At 44.1% G+C, this 23,108-nt stretch overlaps 1 long non-coding RNA gene across 3 annotated transcripts in view; it reads left to right on the top strand.

The window, feature by feature from the left end:
• The window catches only part of LOC138816027 (uncharacterized), a 138,646-nt gene that overhangs the window by 83,671 nt on the left and 31,867 nt on the right, over positions 1-23,108 (top strand). For all 3 annotated transcript variants that reach the window (XR_011368542.1, XR_011368541.1, XR_011368540.1), the window contains one exon: positions 13,633-13,747. This is a non-coding gene — a long non-coding RNA (uncharacterized lncRNA). The remainder of the gene's footprint in view (positions 1-13,632; positions 13,748-23,108) is intronic.

Here is a 23,108-nt window from a genome sequence, read left to right as displayed (position 1 = left end):
AGTGTGTATCCTACAAAATTAAGCATGAGAGTGAAGGGTTAGGTAGGGAAGGGATGGGTGAGAATGTTGGAAAGGGTGACATTGATGCATTGTATTTATAAACTGCTTCGTTAAACGGCAGCTCCTTTGTAAAGATAATAATAAAGAATATCCATCCTGAATTAAATTGGAAATGTTGATACCAACATACATTGTATTTTATTTTATTTATTTAGTTTTTGTTGGTTGTGGGACTTGAACTCTGGGCTTGGGCATTATCTCTGTGCTCTTCAGCTCAACGTGAGAGCTCTACCACTTGAGCTACAGCGCCACTTCTGGTTTTCTAGTGGTTTATTGGAAATAAGAGTCTCACGGACTTTCCTGCCTGGGCTGGCTTTGAACCGTGATTCTCAGATCTCAGCCTCCTGAGTAGCTAGGATGACAGGCGTGAGCCACTGGTGCCCGGCCATACATTGTATTTTAGCTGGAAAAAACCCCCAAGTATTCCTATCTGACCCAGTGATTATAATGTAGTAGTAATGCTTTATTTTCAGACTGTAGCTTCTGAGTATCACTAGAATGAAATGAGGCTATTGCTCATTCTGAGTAGATACAAGGTAAACATGGGTTTAGTTCTGCATTTACAACACTCAGCACGCTCCCCATTGGGACCAATTTAGTTTTACTGGAGGATATGGGACAGGAAGGCCAGTATGTCAGCAGGGGAGGGTCAGTGTGGCAGCTCGCAGGGGAAGGGGTGAGATCCCATGTGGAGGTGCACTGAAAGATGTGCCTGTGTGCCTCGGTGGGACTGAGGCCCTCGTTCCTCTGGTTGCCTGGAGTGTTGCCTGCTCACACCGCCCAGCTGAATCTTTGGGATCACTTTCTCTTCTTTCACCCATGTCCAAAACGATGCTACTATTCAGGGAACAGACCTGCTTCAATGTGGACAGCTCAGCCACCAAAGAAATCCTGTTGAGCCGTCTGGGGCTCAAATCTTCAATTTTATTACAGCTTAGTTCCTTCGTCCCTTACCTTCTGCGCTGTCCTTTTGGCCTCACTTCCCAAGAGGACTACTGAAATAAGTCTCTTGGGTATAAATCTCTGCTTGTCTGTTCTTCATTAGAGGCTGGCTTAAGAGAATGGATTAGAGGTCACCCGGCCTTTAAGCCCAATTCCACATATGAACCAGCGTCTTTATTCCATCCCGTGGGAATAGCCTCCAGGGCTCCTGGTACTGGGCACACATGCATGCAGAGAAGCTCAAACTGGATTCCCACTAGATATGTATATATTCACTCCTAGATCAGGTGTAGTTGAATTATTAGAGGTCATTTTTTTTTTTAACCACAGTGTTGTCTGGTAACCTAGCTGGCATCCCACCCTTATTAGTTTCCAGGGGACCAGAGATAGAGAGTTAACCGCAAGTCATCTTTCCATAGTGAAAGACAGTTTGTTAATTAATTCATTAACATTAAAAATCTCATGTGCAAGGGGGGAAGGGGCAGACAGATGAAGAGGGCCGAGGGAGAGAGCAGTCAAGAATTCAGTGTATATCCTACAGGATTAAGAGGAGTGAGGGAAGGGGTCGGGAGGGAAAGCACAGGGTGAGGGTTGAAAGGGGGACATTGATCAAGATGCGTTGCATTCATAAACTGACTTGTTACCTGGCAACTCCATGTTTAAAAATAAAAACTCCAAAAAAAATCCATGAGTTCAGAAAGATAACAGAAACAACACACGCAAAAAAAATTCCAACAGCTCTCAGTTGGAGGAAACTAGAAAATGAATTTATTATTTTGAAATCTGCCAACTGAAGGGAAAAGATTATGTATAGAAACTTTCTTCTCCATACCTAAGGATAATGAATGAGTGGATAAAGAGAGCTTTCCTCTGTACAGAAACGTTCCAGTTAATAAATGAAGATGGACAGAATTAAGTTACTATCCTTGGGCAGTATCTGCTGATGAGATGAATTTAGGGTTTAATCATCAATGACTATTGATAGCACCCTTGAGAGAGACAGCTAGACACCCTGTTAACCCCCCCTCCCCCTCATGGAAGTACACAACAGAACTTAATGCATTCTTGCAGATCATCTGTTCAGACTTCTAGATCTGAGCACTAATTTTCAGGGACAGAGGCCTGGATTTTTTTTTTTTGGGGGGGGTCTGGTCGTGGGGCCTGAACTCTGGACCTGGGCCCTGTTCCTCAGCTCTTCAGCTCAAGGCTAGTGCTCTACCACTTGAGCCACAGTGCCACTTTGGGCTTTTTTTCTTTTTTTGCTTATGTGGTGCTGGGGAATTGAACCCAGAGCCTCATGCATGCAAGGCAAGCGCTCTACCACTGAGCTACCTTCCCAGCCCATGGACTTTGTTAAATGGTACTGTCATGGTGTGATTTCCATAACAGATTCAGTAATGTCAGTAATGAGACTCCCATCTGAAAAAGTAGGCCAGTTAGGGAGGCACATGCCAGTAAACCCAGCTACATAGATGGCAGAGCTAGAGGACTGGTGAGGCTTACCCAGCACAGCTAGGTCTAGAGTAGAAGTGACCGTGTTCCAGGTGCTCTGGGATCCTAACTTTCCCATTACAGCCCCCTGAAAGGCAGATGTGATCTCAGATAAGACTAAGATAAAGAGTGCCATAATACAGCTGTTGAAATAAGGGTAGTGGGAAAGTGTGTGCTGAAGACATTTGATGTGACATTTACCGACTCTGGGAGTTAGGTTTACAAGCCCTGCCACATTTAAGAGGCTTTTAAACTCTCTAATTGCTCATTTATCTGATGCTACCAAAATAGTCCCTGCAGATACAGGCTGACAGGTAAATAGCTCATTGAGAATTTATTTAAAATGATAAACTAACACAACATGTCTCCTCTTGAGAGAATTATCAAAAAGCATGGAATTGCACCACACTTGGTAGCAATATTTTGCCTGCGACCTCCTCATTTTCTTGGGGGTAGGGAAATGATTTCATTGGCCCATGAGTTACTACCCTGCAAGTCAACTTGGCAGGTTCTACAAGGACCAAGTCGATCGGAATAATTGAGCTAAGGGTATAGAAGTCAGTTTTGGCATTGGCCAAAACTGGTGAGAATCCTCTTTTGCTCCTTAGATGCTGAAGCTCTAAATGAGTAAATGCTTACACTCTCTGTGTCTCAGATTCCTTTTTAGGACAGTGGAAAATGTAGTATGGTCTGTCATGTTGGATGATGGGTGGGGGAGTTGGTGGGACTGTATGTGTATATAGTGTCCTGGCTTTGTCCTGGGAGCTAAATAATGGTGATCTCCATCATCATAAAGAGAGACAGAATAGAGTGCTTATTGCTTTGTTCTCCAGGAATCATCCTCTGATCACTGATACTAGCACACTACAGTTTGGAGGCACAGGGCTGTGGCTTTTGATTGCAAGGCTGGCTTTAAGTTTCAGTCTGGTTACTAATTAGCTATGCAGTTTTGGATGAATCACTTCATTCCTCAAAGTTGCTGCTTGCTCACCTGTGAAATAGGGAGAATGATGATAAAGAGTGCAGACTTTATGTGTCATTTTTACATACAAATGAGCTGTTGGTGAGTCCCCATACAATGCCTGGCGTTTGACTAAAATTATTACTGTGGTTTTTTCCAGAGACTGCCATGGAGATACAATTAAGCCTGTGGTAAAGAACCAGATTAGTAGGACATTCTGTGTGGGATCAGCACAAGATTTCTTCTGGGAATCTACCTAAAATCAAAGTATTAGCTGGATCATAGGGTTCCAGATCACTGCTGTTTATATGCATCCTATTAGCAATTAGTACTTTTTGCACCCTTGTGGGCAGTTGGGGAAGAAGCAAGGACAGGACAGAGCTGTCACTTCCAAGCAGCACTGATGTACTGCTTCATTTTCCTGTTACCATAGGAACACTGCCCTTCCCCATTTCCTCCTCCCAACCCCCTCCCCTCCTTGGCTCCTCTGGCTGTGGGAGGCCGACATGGCCGGGCTTCAGTTCCTTTTGAGATCTCTCTAGCTATAGGGAAGCTCTTGAGTTAATTTATGGGGTCGCTTGGGCACTAAATGCCAGCTTTGGGCATTTAGGTTCTTGGAAATACTACTTACTTTTTGTGCAGTCATTTTAATCGATTTTTATTGGCCCACCAATTTTAGGAAACATTTGTATTCCCAATTGGTAAACCACATTTATTTTTTCTTGACACATATTTAATTTACAGTGAAAGGCTTTTTGAATTCTGCAGGGATATAAATAGTTTCTTGATCAAAGCAAGTAAACAACCGATTTATTTCATATTAACTCCATGCGGTACTCATAATCACTGATTTCAGTGGGTGTAGTGGCTGAAGTCTGTAATCCTGGCTACTGGGGAGGCAGAGAGAAGGCTTTGCATTGCTACTGAAGGCCAGCCTGAGCAAAAACAGTTAACAAGATGGTGGTGCATGCCTGTCATCCTGGCGATGTAGGGAAGCACAAATAGGATCGTGGTCTAGGCTTGCCCAGGCATGAAGTGAAACCCTATTTCAAGATGACCAATGAGAAAGGGCTGGTAGGGTTTCTGGGTAGGAGTTGTGAAGCTCTGAATTCAACCCCCTAGGGCAACCAAAAACAACACAACGAAACAAAGACAAAATAAGAAATTCCCCACTGTTTTGTCTTGTGCTTGTTATACGAAAGTGAGCATTGGTGTTACTATGAAGGTATAGTCTATGGCAGTTCTGAGTTTGCTTAGAAATACCAGGTCAAGGTTATGAACCTGATGACCAGAGTTCTTGCTGGTCCTCACGGTTTGTCTGTATTGGGTGGAAGAGGTTTTGTGCCGGTCTTAGACAGTCCCTGCAGCCAGCCGCTGTTTCTGTTGGTAGTTAGATTAGTCGTCTGGCTAACCAGTGATAATCCGCCTCTTTCCCTTGGGTAATTAGCATGAGGTGTCCTACGTGACCGTGACCAGGCCTCCATCATGACTTACAGTGAAACCATTGGTTGTCACCGGGGGATTGTGTGTGCATATGTGCTGGTCCTGGGCCTTGAACTCCGGGCCTCAGCTCTGTCCTGAGCTTTTTTTGCTTAAGGCTAGTGCTCCAGTCACTTAAGCCACAGACCTGCTTCTGGCTTTTTTGGTAGGTTATTGGAGATAAGCCTCATAGACTTTCCTGCCTGGGCTGCCTTTGAGTCACGATTCTCAGATCTTAGACTCCTGAGTAACTAGGATAACAGGTGTTAGCTACTGGTACCTGGCTAACATTGAAAACAAACAACCCCCCCAAAACAGCTAGTAGATCCTGGTAGGACAGGGACAGAAGTCTCAATTCAAGTGGACTATCATGTGAAATAATGTAAGAGCTATTTCTATCTTTTTATTTCCAGGCACATGTACACTAGATATGGGGAGAGTAACAGATATAGACATGGGTTGAATAGCATTCTTTAGGATAGTATGTCAGCTTTGCAAGGAATTGTGTCACGGCTGGTTCCACAGTGAGTATTCTGTGTGCCATTCTGTGATTCTGTGTATTACTTTCATAAGTGCCTTCTGTTTCTACTGTGAAAGTTATGAATGGATGTTAATTTTTGTCAAATAGTTTTGTTTCTATTGAGACAGCCAAAGGATAAAAAATTGGTTAATTCATTAGTGAGATCATCCTTTGTGTTTTCTTTGCTAAAGTTTTTAAATTGCAACTTAAATGTCTCTAATAGCTATAGGGCTCTTCATGTTTTATATTAAATCTTGGTTCTTCTAAATGGCTATGTTTTCAAAAGAATTTACTTTTTCTAACTTGTAGAATGTAGTGACAGAGTTACTTATAATAAACATACACATATATTAGTTTTTATAAGTTTTCTAGTGATATTCCTACTTCTATTTCTGATATTTTGTTTTCTTGCTTGTGTGTGTGTGTGTGCGTGCGCACGCTAGTCCTAGGGCTTGAACTCATGGCCTTGGCACTGTACATGAGTTTTTCTGCTCAAAACTAGGGCTCTACCACTTAAACCCACAGCTCTGCTTCTGTTTTTTTTTGGTTGTTACTTGGAGTCTCATGACTTTTCTGCCTGGGTTGGCTTTGAACCTTGATCCTCAGATCTCAGATCTCAGCCTCCTGAATAGTTAGGATTATAGGCGTGAGCTATTGGTGCCTAGCTCTTGCTCAGTGTTAATAGGGGCTTTTCAATTTGCTCTTGTTTTTAAAAAACTAACTCAGAGCTAGGTGTTGGTGGCTTATACATATAATTCTAACTACTCAGGAGGCTGAGATCTAGGGGATTTGAGTTCAAAGCCAGCCTAGGTAGAAAAAGCCACAAGACTCTTTCTGAAACCAAGATAACCAGAAAAAAGCTGGATTGGCAATGTGGCTCAAGTGGTAGAGCACCAGCTTGTTGGCATGTATTTGGGTTATTTTTCCCACAAGTGTTTGCTGCAATGCACTTGTGTAGATTTTTGTGTAGATTTTTGGATGGATAGAAAATGTTGAATGGGCAGTGTTTGACATTTGTAGTTTCTTCCATGGATTTCTCTTGATTTTGTCAGCTTTTGTGCCTGTAATCCTAACCACTCAAGAAGCTAAGATCTGAGGATCACAGTTCAAAGCTAGCCAGGGCAGAGAAGTTTGTGAGACTCTTATCTCCAGTTAACCACAAAAAGCTGGAAGTGACACTGTTGCTCAAGTGGTAGAGTGTTAAACACTGAGTACAAAAGCTAGACACTAGCACAAAAGTGGTAGAGTGCTAGACACTAGCACAAAAGCTCAGGGACAGTGCCCAGGCCCAGAGTTCAAAAACAAAAACAAAAACAACCCCCCCCTGCTTAAACACATTGCTGGGAAAAATTTTCTTCTGTGTATCTTGCTAGTTTTTCTGCTTTGTAGTTAATTCATAAATTTACAGTTTTGTACTTTTATTTCTGATTAGATTAAAAAATGACATATTAGTTATGTTGACATTTTTTTTTCCAAAAAGTCTTTTTATTTAAGATTTCCCTCCACCCACTGGATCCTTTTTTGTTTTTTTTTTGTTTTTTGTCGGTCGTAGGGCTTGAACTCTGGGCTTGGGCATGTCCCTGCGCTCTTTAGCTCAAGGCGAGTGCTCTACTGCTTGAGCTACAGCGCTACTTCTGGTTTTCTAGTAGTTTGTTGGAGATAAGAGTCTCATGGACTTTCCTGCCTGGGCTGGCTTTGAACTGCGATCCTCAGATCTCAGCCTCCTGAGTAGCTAGGATTACAGGTGTGAGCCCCCGGCCATGGATCCTTTTTTTTTTTTTTTTTTTTTTTTAACAGAAAGCTTTATTTTTTTTTATTATTTTATGTAATGGTAGGAATCAAACTCAGGGCCTTAGACATGCTAGTCAAGCAGTGTACCACTGAACTATCACCTCAGCCAAGAATTTGTTCTTAAAGTATTTCATTCTATTTGTTGTTGATTACCAATTCATTGCTTTTTGAATTTATATTTTCCTTGAGCATTTTCTTAAATTATGTTTTCTTTTTTTCCTTTTTAGACTTTTGTATTGAATACTTGTGTGTTGGAGGAATATGAATTTCCTTCTGGGCACAATTTTGAATTGTGCCTAGATTTTTTTTCTATAATAGTATTGTTTTATGTTTAAGATATTTATCAGTTGTTACATATTTATTATTTTTGATCCAACTTAATTAGAAAAGATGTGTTCCTTTTCTTTCCAGGTGCTTGGCTTTTCTCTGTTTCTACATTTGCTACTTATTTATTGTTTTATTTTATTGCAGTCCTAAGATGCGGTTGGTATTATAATAGCTGCTTGGAATTTATGCCTAAAGGATAGTAATTTTTGTAAATACACCATAGCAACCTGGAAAGACATAATATTCATTGTATTGTTCACGTATTTTATCTCCTTATTTTCCTATGTTTTTATCTGTCAGGGAGCTAAAGGGGTACATTAAAACTCCTTATATATTTCTTGTTAGGCTCTCTTTGTATTTCCTATGATTTTTACCTTACAAAGATGGATGCTTTGTTATTTGATTCCTAACAGTTCATGATAATATCATTTCCATGGGTTGCTTTTTTAAGTGATGGCTCCTTCTACTCATGTTGCTTTTGACCTTGAGTTTAATCTTGTCTACTCACAGCATCATAGTTCCCGCCTTCTTCCATTCCAAGTCCTTTTCCAGGTTAGGAAACTGGTTTGGGGAAATGGATGTGGCATGGTCGCCATATTCACTCTCATTTCGGCTTTCTGTTTCTCCTTTTAGTGGAGGGAGAGTTTCTTGCAGCTGTCTCTGGCTTCTACTCTGTCATGCTGAAGTTTAGTGTTTCTTGCTTGTAAGGTGAGAGCTCATGAGGTCCCTCTTCTTTATTGTTTATTATTTGCGTATTAAAATTTTTCCTTGAAATTTTCAGTAGTTGTATAAAGGAGTTGCCAGGTAACAGAGCAGTTTATGAATATAGTATGCCTTGATCAGAGTCAGCCCTCTCCACGTTCTCACCCATCCCTCCCCTACCTGCCCCTCGCATCTTCTTCATTCTGTAGGATATACAGTGGATTCTTGTCTGCACTCTCCCCTCCTCTTTTCATCTGTCCACTCCTTCCGCTTGACCCTGCCCACCCCTTTTGAGTACCTTCTTCCTGGTGTTTTATTTGGCTGCACTTGCGTTCTTTTTTTTTTTTTTTTTTCTGTCAGTTCTGGGGCTTGAATTGGGGGCCTGGGCACTGTCCCTGAGGTCTTTCAGTCAAGGCTAGCACTCTTCCACTTTGAGCCATAGCACTACTTCTGATTTTCTAGTGGTTAGTTGGAGATAAAAAAAAGAGTCTCACAGACTTTCCTGCCCGGGCTGACTTTGAACTGTGATCCTCAGATCTCAGCCTCTTGAGTAGCTAGGATTACAGGTGTGTGCTCACCAGTGCTCAGCTTGAACTTCAATTTTTATTGAAGCTTTTTAAGCACTAGGATGGACCTTGGAATAATGCAGATTTTAAGATCCCTTTCCCCTCACTTGAATGAATGGTCTTATTACAATGTACTCCAAAGCAGAAGCCAGGGCATACAAGAGGGGGCTATGAAAATATAGGTAAAGTTGCTGGAGTACAGAATGCCAGAAAGGTATCTTTGTGCATGTGCCAACAATACTAGGGCTTGAACTCAGGGCCTGGGCGCTGTCCCTAAGCTTTTCACTCAAGCCTAGTGCTTAAGCACTTGAGCTGCAGCTCCACTTCCCAGGAGGTACCTTGAGGCCCTCTCTAGTGGAGGCAGAGAACACTCAATTCAGTACAGTATGAGTTACAATTCAGGTAGCTATTGCTTTATCTAGGTGGGTACTGTGGGACCCAGGCAAGGGACACCTTTCCAATCCCTCACCTGAGGTTATGACTTAGACTGGTACAGAGTCTGACAGAGGCTAGCCAAGAGAAGCATTTGGTTACTCCAGTCAGAAACCATGCAACAATCAAAGTCACGGGTGCAGGCCTTTAAATTCCACTTCCCAGAACATGTTGTGTGTGTCAAAGAAGTGCACTATTTAGGCGAGGTAACAGTAGATACAGAGAGAGACCAGACTTGAAGCCTTTTGGATCCCTAAGTCTATGCCTTACCTGTCTAGTGTGTCACTTGTTCAAACATTAGTCCCTACCAGTAATGTCCCATGGCTCGTTATTGGCCGTGGTTAGGTTATGTGACCACCAGTATCTAAAATAATCACTGTGGCCAGGAAAAGGCAACACACTGACCATCTCACATTTCATTCTCAGCTTTAGAGCGGGGCCTGGGCTATGCCTGGAGTACAATGCGTGGTCTAGGGGAAGTTGGAGCCTTCAGAGGGAGCCTGGGTGGAGCCACTAGCACAGCAGTAAAGGCCAAGTCACAAAATACAGCACAGCTGATACAACCAAGCACACTTGAACTTTGTACATAAACTTGGATGGCAAGAAGTAATACAATGTCAGTGTACTGTCATTCTGGGGACGTATTTTTTGAACAATGGATAAAGTCTGTCAGAGAAAAATCAGTGATTTATTGTTGCTGAACTGTACCTCAACTTTTATATTCTTTATAATTATTTGGTAATATCTCCCAGGGGGAAAACCATCAGAGGAAAAATAGGGTCTCCTTCAGTCTAGATACTGTTAGCAATTTTGAGAGAGATTGTTTTGAAAAACCTATTTGTTATATGCGCTGAGAAACTATAAATTGCTTTCAAAAACATTTTTTTCCCCAAAGAAGTGTGAAGTGCTCTGAAAGCTGCCAACAGAATGTCAAGTCAGCCAAAAGGACAAGAAAGGAAGAACATTATCATTTCCCATTAGCTTACATCCCATCTGAATCTGGGAAGCTGACAGGAGGAGGGAGGAAGGAGAGGGGAAACCTGTAGCTGAGCTAAGCATCTTCCCAGTGGTTTCAGTGGGAGAGGCACCTCCTCCACTGTTGAAACACTCAGAGAAGCACCTCTTGCTTCAGACATCATGTACCTCTGATTGCACCGTAAAAGTTAGGAGGGAAAATAGATCTCAGCACAGATCTCCGTGGGACTCTAGTTAAGTAATTCCTCAAAAACTATTCGAGCTTCCAAGGAGGCAAACAAGACTATTCATCATGAAGTGTCCACCATTGTTTTTGCACACATTTTACAGCCAATCCAGAGCACTGAGGTTTGTCTCAGGTCGGTGACCTGGAGGCACAGGGAACAGAGAACCAGGAAGCGAGGCGATAGAGGAGCGGATGTAGGAAGGTTAGAGCCATTTAAGTACAGGCCCTTCCAGGGAAATCTCTATTCTAGTAGACACAGGCCCTCAATGCCAACTAGTGGAAATACTTGGGCGGCAAATTCATTAAATACACAGCCATGGCCAGGACGCTGAGAAATGAAGTCGAATGGTCATTATCAGAGGGCTTGTTCTTGGGATCTTAAGTGGCAAAAATCACTGGGAAATTCAGTGTACAACTGAGTTTCATCCCCTTGCCTGGGTTGCATGTCTGTCTGTAAAGGTCAGGATGTCTTTCTGCTTAGAAATTGCTTCACTCAGGACAGGCGTGGGGAGGCTAAAAAGGGAAACTGTTGTTGGTGTTAGAAATTCCTTTCCTCTTATTTTTGGAGGTTTCCTTGTGGGATTATTTTGCAGAATTGAGCCCCAGAAAGAAAGCCTGTCTCAGGTACAAGCCTATCACCTGGTTTAGCTTAGCTTCTTGAAGGGCTGGCGTGGAATTTGGGGCACCATTTTGCACATATACACACATGTATATGTGGATGAAAGGTAATAGACAAGACAGATACATTAATATCTAACTCAAGTCTATCTACTTCTACGTCTTATCTGTTTGAGAGATGCTAGAGAGGTAATAGAGGTGATAGACAGACAGACAGACAGATAGATAGAACAGTTTCTCTGCCTTTACTATTTTTCCTCAGGATCTTTACAGACATTGGCATTGGTTGTATCCCTTTTGATGGGAGACAAAAGTTGAAGCTAGCAGTTCCTCATCCAAACCAGAGTGCAACATCTCTGTGCAAATTTACTCGAAAAGCAACATGTCTTCTTGCTCTCTTTCTAACTTGACTGTGATTTGATGCAGGTAGGCAACGCCTTGTAGTAGTGCCAGACAGAGAGGGGTGCACCATCCCTTGACTGTTTCAGTAGACAGAGAACCTCAGGACAGGGTGTGATAGGTCACGCGCGCGCGCGCGTGTGTGCGCGCGCGCGTGTGTGTGTGTGCGCGTGCGTGCGTGTGTGCTCGCGCGCGCGTGCGCGCAGATGAGCCGAGTCTGAGTGTCAGATTTTTAAAGTCTCTTTGGGTCAGTGTTTGAAGTACTGGGTATATAACTACATCTCGGCAGCAGTGGCACATAACACACTTGAAAGGAGGGATGGGGCAAGTACAGGGGTCAGCGTGGCTCACAAAAACCCCTAGACTGTAGCTCTGCAACATACTTGTTTGGGTGCATGTGACAGAGCTCCATGGAAACTTTCACCTGGAATCTCAGCAGATCAATGTCCACCACTGATCTGTCTCAGGGGTTGAAATTTCATTTCAAGTTAAAAAAAAAGATGCAAGTGCTCAGATTCATTTGGTTATAAATCTCAGCTCAAAACACAGTATTCTCTCTCTCTCTCTCTCTCTCTCTCCCCCCCCCCCCCCTTGGATCTAAAGACTCTATTATATTTCAAGTTTCCCCTTTATTTCACAAGTTACTCATTCTGGACTGTTTTATGAGTTCCTTCACATCTACCTTCCATGTGTTTATTCCGACAAGTTTATTCTTAAAAAGATGTAGTACAGTTTGTGGTTTAATTTGCATAAATGGTTCTGTGTTGTATTCCTGCTTCTGTTGTTTACTTTTTTCTACGTAGTGTTTTATAATTTATCCATGTTGCTGTAGAAAAATCAATCCATTTTCATTCCTCTTTTAGAATTTCATTTTATTATAGGTAAATGCCCAATTATTTTTTCCAGATAGGGAAAACTAGGTTGTTCTCTTTACTTGGTATCACCAACAGTGAAAAGCATTCTTGTGGGTTTCTCCTTGTCTTTGGGTTTGTTTTAAAAGTATCTTCTTTGTAATCCTAGCTACTCAAGAGGCTGAGATCTAAGGATGACAATTTGAAGCTAGGTCAGGCAGGAAAGTCCATGAGACTCTTACCTCTTTTAAACTGCAAAAAAAGCCAGAAATGGAACTGTGGCTCAAATGTTAATGCACTAACTTTGAGCACAAAAGCTCAGGGACAGAGCACAGGCCCAGAGTTCAAGCCCAAGAACTTCCAAAAAAAACTTTCTTCTAGCTCGGTGCCAATAGTTCATGCTTGTAATTGTAGCTACTCAGGAGGCTGATCTGCGAGTCTGTTTGAAGCCAGCCTGATCAGGATAGTCTGTTAGACTCTTATCCCCAGTAAAGTACTAAAATAGCCTGGTGGTAGAGCACTAGTCTTGAGCAAAAAAGGCTCAGAGACAGTGCCCAGGTCCTGAATTCAAGCCCCAGGATCTGCGTTGGAATTTTGGTTTGTGGCCTGATCTTGAGGGAGAAGGAATTGTAACACACACACACACACACACACACACACACACACACACACACACACACACACACACACACACACACACACACACACACACACACACACACACACACACACACACACACACACACACACACACACACACACACACACACACACACACACACACACACACACACACCATATTTGATATTATGCTTCATTTAAGGAGGAACAAAACGAACAGTGCATAGCTTTTACTGACCTTTGTTCCAGCAGAGGGTTCCAGCACTCCACGAGGGGTCCAGCAGTGACAGGACTCAACTCAGTGTCTCTTCTTCCTAGATAGTTGTCAGAGATGGACTCAGCTTCAAATCCTGTCATGTACAGCAGCATCCTAGGGCAGAAGGAAGACATGGCATGAAATAGAAGCCTTTCCCACAAACACTTGGCCTGCACCTAGGGTCCCCATCCACTGTGCTGCAGACACGCAGCTCTCACGTCCTGGGTTGATGCAGAGCGAGGCAAGGCCACACTTTCACTCTCTCCCCACCAATTCAGATTTGTTTTCATGTGGAAGCTGGCTACGATATTACCCGTTTGTTACATATTTTGTCTGCCATTACCGTGTGTTCTGATTAGAGGAAAGTGAGGCTTCTGATTTACTTCTCTTATCCCGTTTGTGTCTTAAATGACAGGAGATGAGCCATGAAACCAGCAAAGGACCAAACACGGACAACTCATGAGTGTCATCTGGCTTGAAGGAAGAGGACCAGAGTGCCAAGGAGAAACTGTCACCTCCTGAACTTCCAGGTATGTGAAACACTGATGACACTCAAAGCAATGACACGAATAAACACTGGTCACTGGACGTGCACTCAGCTCGAACAGGAACTTCTGCCCATCCTGCTTATTCACACTGCTGTGGCAGATTCTGCCCACCCGGGAGATTCCTCTACATGAATTTCAAGATCAGTCTCCAGACCCGTAAGTTTTATTTTTTAATCTTTGCTTGATCTTTATGATAGAAGTTGTAGAGAATACTAGTATTTAATCTTGGTTATTATAGTTGTTATTATTATTATAATGAAGTGGAGTATGACTTAATTCTTAGAATTTATGGGGGTGTGATATCATTACCTTGACCCTACAGAGCTTTCTATTGGCTATGTGTCATTGTTAGGTACATTGCGTAGGCATTGAGCACATGTGCTTTGTGTGTGTGCTTTGTGTGTGTGTGTGTGTGTGTGTGTGTGTGTGTGTGTGTGTGTGTGTGTGTGTATGTGTGTAAGGGGGGAGGTAACTGGGGGAATGGATGGTCTCACCTATTTCTCTTCCATGGACAGCACACAAAGAGCTGTGTGATATTGTTCATTTTCCTAGGCTGATTTGTCCAGGTTTGGAGCAGAGATTGAGTTGTTTCAAAGCCTTTCTTTGAAAACTTTTCTTTTTAGAAGCCATTTCTCCATTTTTCTTCTATACACGAACAACTTTCTGTATAGTTGACTTTCTAGTAGTTTTCCAAGGGCTTGATCCAACATCTCAAAGATTCTTGTTCCAAAGAGAAAAACGTCTGTTCTCAACAGCTCACAGAAGAGCTTTTCCTGGCGGGATTGTTACTCAGCTCCTGCCTGCACCCCGCTGCACTAGGCAGAGAGTTTCTGCTGTCATCTGATGTTCAAAAAGAAGGGGGCCCAGGCCTTCGCCTTCTGGGGTAGCTGCTCTGTCATTGTTCCTGCCCATACATGTGGGGCTGAATTTGAGCTGTTCAGCGTCTTGATGGTTCTCAGCCTCATCTCAGCCTGACCATCTGTACCTTCATGGCCCTGCTGATATACTTGGCCACTGGTCTGGTTTGGGGCTGGTCAAAGACTAGCTCAGTGCCAAAATTCCTTTGTAAGTCCAGCAAGCACCCAGCATGTGGCCTCCTCTCCTTTTCATCTAAGCCTTGTAAGCCATCATCTGGGGGTTTGCTCTCCTTGTAATTAGGACTTAGAGCTGTTAGTCTCTACTACTACAGCAGCAGGTTGTCAGCTGCCACAGGTCCAACATGGAGGTGTGACCCTGTGTGGCTCTCCCATTACTGCCAACCAGAGGGGTCTGTGATGCTAATTGCAGTAAATGACGGCTCACACAGACAGCAGGTGCTGGCAAAGGTAAATCAATAGTTTGCTTGGCTTTAAGGTCATAAGTGCTGAGGGGTGTGGAAGGAGGCATCCAGCTCTCCAACAGTGGGGAGGGGACATGTGTCAGTTTGTTTAGGGAGCCTGCTAGAGTGGCCAAATAGGGCCCACAGGCCAAATGTAGCCTGGCATCTTCTCTTGTAAGTGATTGGACTATAGCCACATCCAGTTGTTTGTATATTGTCTGCGGCTGCTCCTGTGCCAGAGACCAGGAATTACAACAGAGATCTTATGGCACCCAGCCCCACATGGTTATCATCTGACTCTTTGCAGTAAAACTGACCAACCCCTGCCCTCCAGTTTGTTGAGTAAAAGAAATGTAAGAGTTGTGTAAAATTGTGGGAAATGATGGAAGTTTTCCGGCATTCCCTTCTATCATTTTGGGTTTTATATCCATGTACCAAGATAATTCTAGATGCATTTAACTTTACCCAGTTGTTGGATGTTTCCAGGGGGGTTGTGTTGAAAATAGGATATGACCTCAGGCCTGAGTGTGTCCCCTAGCATTTTTGTTCAAGGCTGATACTCTTACTGCTTGAGCCACAGCTCCACTTCTGGTGTTTTGGTGCTTAATTAGGAAATGAGTCTTATGAGCTTTTGCTGGTGGGCTGGCTTTGAACTGTGATCCTTAGATCTTAGCCTCCTGAATAGCAAGGATTACAGGCGTGGGCCAGCAATGCCTGGCTGAGAACCCAGTTTTTGTGTTTTTGAAGAGTGTTACGATAATAGGGAGAAATTTGTATACATCTAAAGATACTACACTACTAGGAAAAGTGAAAGTCTTTGTGATCATCTGCGTTACTGTTCCAGTGCCATCCTGTTAGTCATAGTGAAGCCATGGAAACCTTGGCCGTTCATCTTACCCTATCTGGACCTTCTGAAGCCTCCTTGGTGGCCTCAAGGTTAAGGAATAGAGTGGAGTTGTGAACGTTTCAACTGCTCTTAGCTCAAGCCAGTTCACCATAATGAGCTGAGTCTACCATCACTGTAGGGTTTCTGCCCCTGCCACACAGTGGAGAAACTGAAGTAATGGGGAGCAGCCAGCATGTAGTTCATTATTGACATGCCAATCAACGGGCCTGCTGTTCCTAAGAATTCCCCAAGCACTTGTGTGTCAGTCACTGCGTTTCCTCTGTAGACCTTTCTCTCTGGTTATTGTGTTGCTCTGAGGTTCATGAAGAAAGATGACTTAAGGCAAACCATTAAGGGGCAGATGTCCTCTTAATGTTTAATAGCCCCAAGGAAGGAGTAATTATCTGAGAGAATGAATCTGTGTTTGACCTTGCTGTTTACAATGTAGTAGAGCCCCGCTGTTGTAAAGTTACATGCTAACTTGTAGTTCTGTTCAGGAGCAAAAGCCTCTTCTCCCTCTCCACCAAGGGATTTATCACCCTGTAGTTGGCAGCTAGTTTTGCATGTGACCTAGACATCTTTTTCTTTTCCCCAACAAATTTTATTAAGTATTCTTTTAAACAATACCTTTTGTTGATGCATGATACAATTGGATTAGTCTTTCTTTTTATGGTAGAAAAAATCCAATGCTGTCACTTTAAGCTCTTCTTTCACTAATATTTTCTAATGCCCTGTTGGCCAAAGAAACTGCTTCCACCTGAGGGAAGAGGGCTTCTCAAAAGGGGGAAGAGGAGGGACTGAATCTTAGCTGAACAGATATCTAGCCTAATGCATGAATAAACTCAAGGCATTTCATTCGCAAAGCTCACTGTTGTACCTGCATTGTCAAATTCTTTGAACAAGTGAAAATGATCTTGTATTACATAATAGGTTATAAAGCATGCAAACAGATTACTGAGGGAAGTGCTTGCTGTAATCTGCATCCCCATGACTGTGATAGAGGCTTGATTCAGCCCCGTGGAGCCACCAAGTAAATTCAGCCAACCTAGACTAAGTAATGGAATCACAGAGACAGACAGACAGACAGATACACACACACACACACACACACACACACACACACACACACACACACACACACACACACACACACACACACACACACACACACACACACACACACACACACACACACACACACACACACACACACACACACACGGAAGGAAGCTGGTTTTGCAGATATAAAGAGTTGTAAAGATGATGGTAAAAAATTAAGGATATACTCATTGTAAGAGCATCTATGTTGAAGCAAAAATTTGAATCAGAAAGAACGAGAAGATAATGGTCTGTGGATGTGGATGCTGGCTTTTTATAAATAAAGTTTTATTGAAACACAGTCATGCATACTCCCTTGTGTGGGGTCCCTCCTAGTGGTAGAGCTAAAGTCACTGCAGAGATTGGGGAACTAATTGAGAGCTTCTCCTTCTGTGTGCCCATCTGGTTCTGTAGGATGAAGATGGGGAAGGGGAAAGGTTCCCGGCCATATGGTCCCTAAGGATGGGAATGGCACCAGTGTACCTCTGTCACATACTGAGCTGAAAACAAGCAACAGGCCCAGGCTGTGGAGCTGCTTTCTCCCCATTGACATTGCCACGATTAAAAATAGCTGTTCTGTTTGTCCTTCAGCTCTACATTGAACGGGAGCCTTCGAGCCTCTTTCTCCTTAGCTTCATGCTTAATGAAGCATAATTTGTATTAATAGCCACTATTAAACCTAGAGTGCCTAATAGGAATTTAGAGTGGAGGCCCCGAGTCACTGAGCTCCTCTAACGTGGTCCCTGGAGAGCTGAGCTCAGGCCTCAGCACCAGCAGCCATGAATCTGGGGCCTCAAAAGGCAGAGCAGCAGTGGATGCACAGGAGGAGGAGGAGGAGGAAGATGAGCAGGAGAAGGAGGATTTGGAGGAAGATGAGGAGAAAGAGGAAGGGGAGGAAGAGAAAAAAGAGGAAGAAGGGGAAGAGGCAGAGGAAGAGGAGAAAAAGGAGAAGGAAGAAGAAGAGAATGGGGAAGATGTAGGAGGACAAAGAAGATGAGAAGGTAGAAGAGAAAAAGGAAGAAGGGGAAGAGGAGGCAGAGAAAGAGGAAGAAAGGCAGGAGGAAGAAGAGAAAGGAGAAAGAGGAGGAAGAGAAGGAGGAAGAGGAGAGGGTGAGAGAGGGGGTTCTAAACTAGCCTGGAGTTCTCTACCATTCTAGGCGCTGCTGGGTGGTCCCCACTGGGAAGCAAGGCGGCAGTGGGTGTTGGACTTCTCCTCCCAGCACGGGTTCAGTCTCTCATGGCTGGGTGTCACCCCTGAACCTTATGATGAGAAGAACGGTGTCAACCACAGGCCTGACTGACTGTTTTGTTCCTTTTTAAAAATTTTATTTTATTGTAAAGATGCTGTACAGAGGGGTTACAGTTACATGAGTAAAGCAATGAGTACATTTCTCGACAAGAAATGTACTCAGCACATCTTTTTTTGTGTGTGAAAATACTGTACAGAGGGGTTACAATTACATGGGCAAGATAATGAGCATTGTAGCCTCCTCCCCTGTTTCCCCTTCCCATCCCTTCCCATTCCCCCTACCCAATCATCCCCCCCCACACCAAAGTTGTAAAGTTCATTTTTGGACATAACAACTTGTACATCTCATTGTTGCAACGGGTCCACCTGTATCCCTATTTAAACGATTTGTTTTTTCCCTTCCCCTCCACAAATTATACCAACATCAAATACAGTGAACGCAGGGGTTATACCGCGGGGGGAGGTGACTAACTGTTTTGGTAGCCACCTGCCATGGGGCGAGTCCCTGGCATCACTGACACATCTCATGGGCTGTTGAGAGAACTCCACAGAGACAGTACTCAGGTAGCACTTGGAGAGGTGCCGTTTGAAGAAAGCCATTATATCAGTGCCCCCAGGTCCATTTAAATGTGCCCAGGAGAAAAAAAAAAAACACCTTTAACAATGTCCCGAGCCCCCAGATAGGAGGACTAGGAGAGCCACCCCAGCCCTGTTGAATACGCAGCCTGAGCATGGGACCAGCGCTGCCAGTGGGAGGCAGGGACTTCTGTTCATTTCTTCTTCCCCTCCCCCCTCTTTCTCTCTCTCCTCTTTCCTTCTCTTTTCACTTCCTCCTTTTTTTTTCTCTCCCTTTCTCTCGTCTCCTCTTTCACTCTCCTCTCCCTTTTTTCATTTCCTCCACTGCCCTCCTCCACTTCCCTCATAGGTATAATAGTGAAAACAGAAGTTCTGGAAGTCAGAGCTCTATGACTTTGGGGTGTTTATAAAGTGCCCAATTTTTACCTAAAACAGATCCAGTTTGAGAGAAATCATTTTTATCCCCTAGAATATAAATTGTTTGGCCATATGTTGTGCACAGAAATGGCCGTGCTCTCCTGAGTGGGCAGGTCCCTCCTGGGCTCATCAGCTCTGCCTTTCCCCAGGGGCCGTTGATGTCAGAGGGGAAGGCATTCAAAGCCATCTGCGTGGGTGAAGATTTTCACTGTGCACAGACCGGATCCCCCTCCCCCACGGATGTCATTTCAGAGGACCAGCTTGCCCGTACTGCAGGCTGCCCATGCAGGCCAGGCTGCTGACCTAGCCCCAGCTAACTTGAGGGCACCCTTCAGCCAGCACATAGCCCCAAACCCCGTTCCCCTGAGTTTATTTTGGCACTAGAATCACATATTCTTCAGTAGGCCTAGGGAGACAGGCATTGACACCACCTGTATCCTCGAGTCTGGACAAGACATTTACTTTCCTGCTCCTGAATGAGTTGAGAAAATCTGGCAGCAGAATTGTTCTAGGCATGCTGAACATAGAGTCGCCCATCTGTGAAATCCTCCATCAGCACTCCTAGTCGGAGACGTCCACATAACTGCGTGTCCTCCTGTCTGCCCTGTCATCACACATGACTTTGGCGTGGAAGCTGCTTCCAGTGGCAGAAGCAGCTTCAGCTTGTGTGCAGGGCAGAGTGTGTTAGAAAGAAGGGGGCTTGGCTGGCGGGATTCCAGCTGCTGTGGAGAGGGAGGTGTGTGCGTGTGTGCATGGACATCCTTCATCAATCAAAGCGCTCTTCCACCAATGACAAAGCTGATACTTTTGTTTTTTGTTTTTTGTTGGTCGTGGAGCTTGAACTCTGGGCCTGGGCACTGTCCCTCAGCTCTTCACTCAAAGCTACTGTTCTACCACTTGAGCCACAGCGCCACTTCCAGTTTTCTGGTAGTTAATTGGAGATAAGAGTCTCATGGACTTTTCTTGCCTGGGCTGGCTTTGAAGCGTGACTCTCAGATTTCAGCCTCCTGAGTAGCTAGGATTTCAGGCATGAGCCACTGGTGCCCGGCTGATTATATATATATATATATATATATATATATACACACACACACACACACACACACACATATATATACACACATATATACACATATATATACACATATATATACATATATGTATATATATGTATATACATATATGTATATGTATATATATACATATATATATATTTTTTTCATTTTTAAATGTCTTGTCAGAGGAAATGGGGCTGTCCATCACTTGTGTTGGAGATGAATATAGCTACATTTCTCGGGTAGCTAGCCCACTTTTTGCGATCATGTTTCCTACCAGGTGCCTAGCTGAGCCTGAAGAGAGCATGAATGAGCTCAGGGTGGCAGAGTTCCCTACAGGTTAGGCGAGAGTGGTGGGTGTGAGTCTGCTGGATGTAGGAGGCAATGTGGAGGTATTAGGAGGTATTGGGCAATAGAAGGTAGCTGTACTTGGAGAGGAGCTATGTAGACTTGAGGTTCGGGAACCCATTTGGATCTCAAGCAGGAGAGCAGCACAGTCTTTATTTTTGTTGGTCGTGGGGCTTGAACTCTGGGTCTGGGCGCTGTCCCTCAGCTCTTCAGCTCAAGGCTAGCACTCTACCACTTGAGCTATAGCACCACTTCCAGTTTTCTGGTGGTTTATTGGAGATTAGAGTTTCACGGACTTTCCTGCCTGGGCTGGCTCTGAACCGCGATCCTCAAATCTCAGCCTCCTGAGTAGCTAGGATGACAGGTGTGAGCCACCAGCGCCCAGCAACGGCACAGCCTTTAGTGACAAAACATGAGCCCATGTGGACTCGTGGTCTCCCCACTCCTTGTCACCACGGTGCTCCTTCTGGGGCTTGTCCCAGCAGAGACATGGCCGATGGGAGGAAGCCCAGGTGGAGGTCGCAGTGAAAGTCTTGGAGGAAGAAAAGAGGAAGGAAAGGCAAAGATCTTTCCAGAGCAGGAGCCCATTCTCCTGGTAGAGATGCTTCTAGAAGCTCAGGACCTCTAGCTGGCTGAAGTAGCTTTCTCATTTGCAGTTAAGAGCAATCATCGGTACAGCCATACAACCACTCCCTGATCTGTCTCCCTCTCCTTCTGTGTCTCTGTGTCTTTCTCCCTATCCTCCTCCCCGTCCCTCTCAGTCTCTGTCTCCCTCCTTTCCTCCCCCACCCCTCTCTTCTCATCTCTTCCTCTCTTACGTCTCTCCTCCCCTCTCTGTGTCTGTCCTGTGTATTCTGTCCTCCCTGCCCCTCACCAGCTTGCTCATCACTTCTTTGAGAAAACATTGACTTTTCTGGTTGCAGTGTCCTTCCTTGCATAGCTTCTCTGCCTGCAGATGTCCCTATGTTGTAGGCTCTTCATAATCTCAACTCTACACCTCTGAGATCATTTGGAATTTATTATTTCTCTCCACTATCCTGTGAACCCACTGACAGCAGGGACCTGGTGCTTAGCACAAGGGATAAACACGTAGTTCCCAGGAGACACTGAGTAAGGACTTTGTGGGACATTCTGGACAATGGCTAGTGAAGCGAAGGGATGAAGGCTCCACGTGGCCCTGTGTCTGAAGGCATGGCTGCGTTTGGAGACGGAGGCCTGTCTGTCTGCTGCCGTAGTGTCCAGGGAGGACTCTTACCTGTGCTTGTTTCTTGATTATTTTCACATAATTTGCTCTCCTGCTGGTGTTTAGTCTTTTACATTTTTTAAAACACTCCTTTTAATTTTGGAATTGGAATTGTCTACCCAGAGCTTTTCAGTTCCTATCTGGTGTGAGTTTTGGGACTGGTTTTGACTCAAGTTGATAAAAATGAAAACAGCACTTGCCACTGGCTCTGACAGCTGGCACACACTGCTATTTTAAAGCAACTCTCAACTCTCCCTGGCTGGTTACTCCCTCAGGTGTGGGCAGGCCTTTGTCTCAGCAGAACTGGCCTACCATTCTGAGCACCACATCTGCAAAGAGCTGGGCCGTGCTTCTCGCCAACCTAGTAACCTTGGACTCACTACCTTGGTCTCTCTGGACTCAGTTTCTTCATTTATATAACAGGGATAAAGGTAAGCTCTAAGCTGGGTGCCAGTGGCTCACGCCTATAATACTACCTACTCATGCTGAGATCTGAGAATCATGCTTCGAAGCCTGCCTGGCAGGAAAATTGTGAGACTCCTATCCCCAATGAACCACCAGGAAACCATAAGTGGAGCTGTGGCTCAAAGTGTTAGAGCCCTAGCCTTGAGCAAAAAAGCTCAAGGACAGCACCCAGGCCCTGAGTTCAAGCCCCATATCTGACAAAAAAAAAACCAAAAAAACCCAATTTGCTCCTCATGGAATTACTAACAGTTAAGTTGATAAATGCCAGTGAGATCCAGCCCACATAAGCAAATCTACACATCTCCCTGCCCTTTCCTTTCTTTGTCTTCCTGACAAAAAAGTTTATTGAGTAGATGAAGAGGAGGGCACCAATAGAGAATTTTCTAGAGAAACCTCAGGATGGCCAAAAAAGTGTGTGAATTAATTCACTTAGAGAATAACAGAATGGATGAGGGTGTGACCCGTATTAGGTGCTATTAGGGGATGCTGAATAATGGTGACAGTTGTTATTTAAGGAGTGCTCAACAGAGCTGGATCTAGTGGCACACATTTGACAGGAATGATCTCACTGAGTTATTGTGTCCATTAAGAAAGGAACCAGTATTGCCATCTTGCAAACGAGAGCTCCAGGGAGCTAATACTGCTGGTGCTATGCCAAGTAAGAGGTTTCACTAAGGTACCTTGAAAT

The sequence above is a fragment of the Dipodomys merriami genome, unplaced genomic scaffold, assembly GCF_024711535.1.
Source record: "Dipodomys merriami isolate MVZ:Mamm:240054 unplaced genomic scaffold, mDipMer1.0.p SCAF_68, whole genome shotgun sequence".
NCBI classification, from domain to species: Eukaryota; Metazoa; Chordata; class Mammalia; order Rodentia; family Heteromyidae; genus Dipodomys; species Dipodomys merriami.
This window is presented reverse-complemented; position numbering and strand designations above follow the sequence as displayed.